This window comes from Cydia splendana, chromosome 17 (genome assembly GCF_910591565.1).
Source record: "Cydia splendana chromosome 17, ilCydSple1.2, whole genome shotgun sequence".
Classification (NCBI taxonomy): domain Eukaryota; kingdom Metazoa; phylum Arthropoda; class Insecta; order Lepidoptera; family Tortricidae; genus Cydia; species Cydia splendana.
Window position 1 is genome coordinate 1,912,943 of NC_085976.1, and position 6,245 is coordinate 1,919,187.

Sequence of the window (6,245 nt, forward strand, 5' to 3'; positions counted from 1 at the left end):
GTAATTACCTCACAACAGCTTCCCTTAATTGCCAAGGAAATGAGTAAAGTAAACAAACATGTCGTAGATCTAAACAGGGATAAGCAAACACTCTTAGCGTTAACTAGCCCTGAGTGACGACGCCCCTAATTTTATTTAGTTACATAACGTCTTAGACCGTAAAGGTTACATTCCAATTCTGCCGTGTCACGCCAAACTCCGTTAACTCGAGTTACATGAGTTACGGATAACCAGTCTAAATCGTCTTAAAAACCATTAAATATATATCTTCAAAAAGAAAATTTTGAATAGTTCATTATTTACTGAGAAAAGCATATGACTAACTCATGTAACTTCATTTTTTTGCCGATGGCGTCAGGCACAGCACAACTCAGTTAACTTGAGTTGTATGACTGACACAACCAAAATATCAATATTGTTTCTTAAGTTACCGGAGTTAGGCATGACTGGCCGAGCGCTTGATTTATACGACAACAATATTGGTATAGTAAAACGTGTCACGTTTGATCACGCGTATGTCATGTAACTTGACTTACATGACTTCGTGTGACCACTATAGTATGAAAGAGTTGATCATGCGAAATCATTTAATTCGAATAAAATAAAACTATTCAATTATGCGAAAAAAAAATTAAAGGGCCTAATAATATGTGACCAGCATATTTACTACATGTAGATTAGAAAAAAATTAAAAAAATACGACGAACCGTCAGCGATATCAGCATTTGAATCTTTAAAACTTTAAACGTAATTATCTCGAAACTCAACTTTTAAAGTTACATGAGATGCGCGTGACACGGCAGAATTATAACTGCAGCTGCGTTACGTTACTATTGCGGCGTTACTGTTTCGGCGTTGACTCGGGAGATGTCATTGTGAATTCCGCGCTGTTGCGATTTGAACGTTCAATAATTATATGTTACTCATTTTATCAAACAGATTGACAATGACATCACAAACATTGTACCTATGGGGCTGTCCATAAATTACGTCATCGATTTTTGACGATTTTTGACCCCCCCCCCCCCCCTATAATCATCCAAATATCATGTTTCAAATGACCCCATTTCCTCCTACTTCATGCTACCGTCATCCGATGTCCAGACCCCCCCCCCCCCCCTAATTTGAAATGACGTAATTTATGAATAGCCCCTATGTACAAAATATTATTATCTTGGACACAACAGAAGACTACTTATATACCGTTACGGCCGTTCAAATTAACCACAATGAATAATAGCGCACATGTAGGCTTCTTTGCTAAAGTGGCACGGATTTCAACATTACTTCAGCTCCTACAAAATATTTCAAACGAAAACAGAATAACAATTCGGCCACGCATATGTCGACACTTAGGATTCCAAGATAAAAATGTCTGTTGCAATATGGACTTTATTATCATATTCGCTGAAGATTATTTCACAGTGAGCTATTGAATAAGATACGAGCTACACGAAATAGCGGCTGATATTGAAAGTGCAAACTGAAATGCGAGTAAGTCGCTAAAAAGTTGCAGTGAATTTTCAACTTTAAGACAACTGCGTTAAGTTTGAATGTCATTAGCACTTTTTTACTATATAAGTCTTATTGGATTTGTGTTTGGAAGGTGTCGCACGTGCTCACTTTGCAAAGAAAGTTCCAAAAGTTCTTAAAGTTGCCTAAAGAAAGTGCGCGGAGTTTTACAAGTGGTAGATTTGCGGCAATTGTACGGTGACATTATTAATGTAAAGTAATTAGAATTCTAAACTCCGAACAAGCATACGGCCCGCCTGAAAGTTAATTAGTCACCGTAGCCTATGGACGCCTGCAACTCCAGGGGTGTGACATGCGCGTTGCCGACACTAACACTCCGCACCCTCGTTAAGCTCTGGCAACTAGGGTTTCTGCTCGAGAATTCTCGAGGCGAGAAATCTCGAGAAATTTGTCCTAAGTCGAGACGGAAAAAAAAACTCAATTCCTCGAGAACTCGAGAAATAAATCTCTTGTGAAAAGTAAAAAGAAAACACGCGTATAACGCGTGATGTGTCTATAGTTTTATTCTTTAGGTAGTTAAATAAATGTAAACAATGTATTTTTTACACTATCAGGTAGGTATTTGTGCAGGATTCGGTGGTTTTCCAGGGTCCATTCAATGAAGACGTTTATTAAAATTATAGAAAATTAATTTATTACAAAAAGTGGCTTTATACAGCTCAAATTTTTATATGTAACGAGCAACGTGTATATCGGGTCGTATATCGAGGCGAATGAACGAGACAAGATGAGCACGGAGAGGGGCGGTATAGCAGTTGTCGTCGCAGCGCCGCTAGGTGTCACTAGTAGGTGCGTGAACATGCCCCCGGCCTTGGGAGCACCATCTCCCAAAGTAGTCTTCATCCGTCTAGGGCTGCCGGCTCTGGTAGTAGCGGGCAGATCTTTGAAAAGCTGCGTCGTATTGTTCCTGTCGCCGTGAGGATGTCGGCGACACGGTTCACGCCATCGCTCCCAAGGTATAGACGCGTGACTCGGCCTAACCGCCATTTGAGAGGAGGCTGGTTATCATCTTTGATTAAAACGAGACTGTTTAACGCTATGTCGTCTTTATGAGTCTTCCACTTGGTTCGTCGCTGGAGCTCCGTAACGTACTCAGTGGCCCAACGACGCCAGAAGTGTTGACGTAGGGCTTCGATCCTGGCGTAGCGAGACAGGCGGGAAGGCTGCACATCCGTCAGGTCCCCGCTAGCAGGGCAGGTCAACGGCCGACCAATTAGGAAATGGGCGGGCGTGAGCGGGGATAAATCAGTAGGATCTGTGGACAAGGGTGACATGGGCCGGGAATTCAGGATGGCTTCGGCCTGTGTCAAAACCGAGCTGAATTCCTGGTAAGTTAGCCTAGCATTACCTACTACACGTTTCAAATGAAATTTGCACGCTTTTATTCCAGCCTCCCATAATCCGCCAAAATGGGGAGAATAAGGAGGAATGAAACTGAATTTGATGCCATCATTGGCAGCGAAATCGACTATATCCTTCGAATTATTTTTTAAAAATGTGGAAAATTCTTTTTCGGCCCCAACAAAGCATTTTCCATTATCAGAATAAATTATATGAGGCTTTCCTCGTCTACTAATAAAACGTTTAAGCGCTAATAAATAATCATCAGTGGTGACTCGTAACAAGTTCCAAATGAACGGCTCGTGTGACCATACATATAAACAAACAAATATACGATTTAATAAGCTGAGCTCCTCTCCCCTTTCGATTAAGTATGAGAATTGGCCCGCCGTAATCAACGGCTGTGCGAATGAACGGGAAACCAGGCTCTAAACGATCCAAAATAACATTACCCATGATAGGACTAAGTACTTTACCTTTCATTCGAATACAGGTAACGCATTCTCGAACTATCTTCCTTGCCAAATTTCGCGCACCTAAAGGCCACCAACATTCACGCAAAGTAGATAAGAGTAGCTGCGGTCCGGCATGTAGCAGCCGATTGTGTTCATAATTGAATAACAACACCGTTAATTTATGTTTACTGCACAATAACATGGGATGTTTTTTGTTGTAATCGAAACTTGTGGAATTACACAATCTACCACCGACTCTAATCACTTTTAACTTATTACGATCGTCTAAAAACACGTTAAGACCGGATATACGGTTATATTGTTTACTATTCGTCTTAAGCGGTTTATTTTTAAGTAAATTATCGTAAACGTCCGGAAATGATTGCATCTGCGCGAATCTAACTAGCATAAGACGTGATGCACTGAGCTCGTCCACCGATAATGAACCGGTTTGGCGGAGTTGTTTACGCTCAGAGCTAATGCGTGAGTTTAATATAAAGCGGAGTACATACGCGCCGATTCTAATTAATTTAATGTAAGATGAACATCTATCGAAATTAAATAATTCATCTTGTTGATTGCAAACTAAACTTACCGCGGTCGATCGTAACTCGGGTAAATCTTTGAATGCCGTATTTTTACTCGTATTGTCATTAATAAAATCCGATTTTGGGTCATGCAAAACTGATGGCCCGAACCACCATAAGTTACAATCAATTAAATTATCTAAAGCAACGCCTCTAGACAATAAATCACTAGGGTTGTCTTCGCTTCTCACATGCAACCATGTCGCATTACCAGTGAGATCGTTTATTTGAGTAACGCGATTTTGAACAAAAGGCTTCAATAAATGCGGAGACATGCCTAGCCACGAAATTACTATAGTTGAGTCACACCAGAAGTAAACTTTAGTGAACTAGTGTTCACAACATACCTTAAGGAATCAGTTATTTTCTTGTAAAGTTTAGCAGCAACGAGCGCTCCTGAAAGTTCGAGTTTGGGGATAGTTAGAGATTTCAGGGGTGCGACTTTACTTTTAGCACACAATAATCTGACAGTTACATCTGACCCTTCATCATATGTCCGCATATATGCGCACGCGCCGTAAGCATGCAACGATGCATCTGAAAAAATATGCAATTCCGTATGTCCAGTGTGTACACCCCTTACATGACGCGGAATTCGTAAATCGTTTAAACGGCTCAAAGTGTTTATGAAATTATTCCACATCGATTTAATGTCTTCTGGGACCGGGGTGTCCCAATCGATACGACTTAACCATAATTTTTGAAGCAAAATTTTGGAAATTATCACCGCAGGAGAAAGTAAACCTAACGGATCGTAAATCTGTGAAATAATCGACAACATTATTCGTTTATTTAAGTACGTCGAGTTAGGCAAGGGATCGATTTTTGTAGTGTAATACAATTCATCGCGCGTATTATCCCAACCTACCCCGAGCGTTTTGTTCTGGGTGTGCTCACCAACAAAATGTTCCTTAGACTTGTCCTGCGTAACGTCACAATTAAAGGTCCATTTACGTAAAGGAAAGCATCCTGATTGCAGAACGTTATACGTTTTTTGACATATGTCAAGTAAATTTTGGAAATCATCATCTCATGTAATTAAATCGTCTACGAATATATCTTGGTTGATAACGCGGGCGATGACGTCATCACCACATTCCGATGCTAACTGTCGTATACAACGTTGACTTAAATATGGCGCACTAGTTTGCCCATAAGTGACCGTATTGAGTTCATAAACGTATAATGGATCGGTAGGTTTTTCACGCCAGAGGATCATTTGCAAGGATCTCTGATCTGGGTGTATCAAAACCTGCCGAAACATTTTCTCCACGTCAGCACAAGCAACGTACTTGTATTGACGGAAACGCAGTAGAATAGCAAATATATCGTTTTGAAGTGCTGGACCCGGCAGCTGAATGCTATTCAACGATTTATTCGTGGCGGTGGGGGCAGCACCACTATACACGACGCGCAATTTAGTGGTGGCACTCCCCTCCCTAAATACACCATGATGAGGGTGGAAGTAATTGGGTGTACCATATTCGGTAACACGAGTCATGTGACCCATTTTTTCGTACTCTCGCATGAAATCACAATATAAACGTTTATATTCCGGCAAACGTTCTAATTTACGTTCTAAGGATAAAAATTTTTCGCTAACGTATAAGAATCGCCCAACGTATCAGCTGATTCTCTTAGCGGCATTCGGACGGAGAACCGACCGTCTTCTTCGCGTGTAGTCGTATTGATAAAAATATCCTCACATTTCTGCTCGTCAGCTGTAAGAATACTATCTACCTGAGGGATATCCTCGATCTCCCAAAACTTTCTAAGTTGAGAGTCAATCGTCTGAGTAAAATAACAATGGACTTGATTATTAATGCGCAAGTTCCCTGTATTATTTGGACCAGATACCAACCAGCCGAATTTCGAATTTATTAAGTACGGCCCTGTCGGTAATCGAATCTTTTCACCGTCTAAAAGGTCCCAAAATATTTCTATACCTATCAGTATATCGATTTCTGCAGGCACGTTAAAATTGGGATCTGCTAACTGAATATTATCAGGAATACGTATACTATCTAAGTCTATGTAAGTCGAGGGCAAACTGGACGTTATGCGCTTCAAGACAAAACACGTTAATGACATAGAATAATCCGAATTTTTAGATCTTATAGTTACATCGCATGAGTGATTTGTCTGTGTAACTATTTCTGCAACACCCGAAATCTGAATAGTGGACTGTATGTTTTTCACGTTTAATCGATTACGTAATTCTTCCGTTATAAAACAATGTTCACTTCCATTGTCTAAAAACGCACGACACGTATGGAACTGATTGTTCGCGTCGGCTACTTCTATTAACGCAGTAGTAAGTAAGCCTCGC

At 40.5% G+C, this 6,245-nt stretch overlaps 1 long non-coding RNA gene across 1 annotated transcript; it reads right to left on the bottom strand.

Moving 5' to 3' along the window:
* Positions 1-2,586: 2,586 nt before the first annotated feature.
* Positions 2,587-4,240, bottom strand: LOC134798614 (uncharacterized). Its single transcript, XR_010145232.1, has 2 exons — positions 3,351-4,240; positions 2,587-2,788 (listed from the first exon to the last, which is right to left on the bottom strand). It is a non-coding gene; the product is annotated as an uncharacterized LOC134798614 (long non-coding RNA).
* Positions 4,241-6,245: the final 2,005 nt, after the last annotated feature.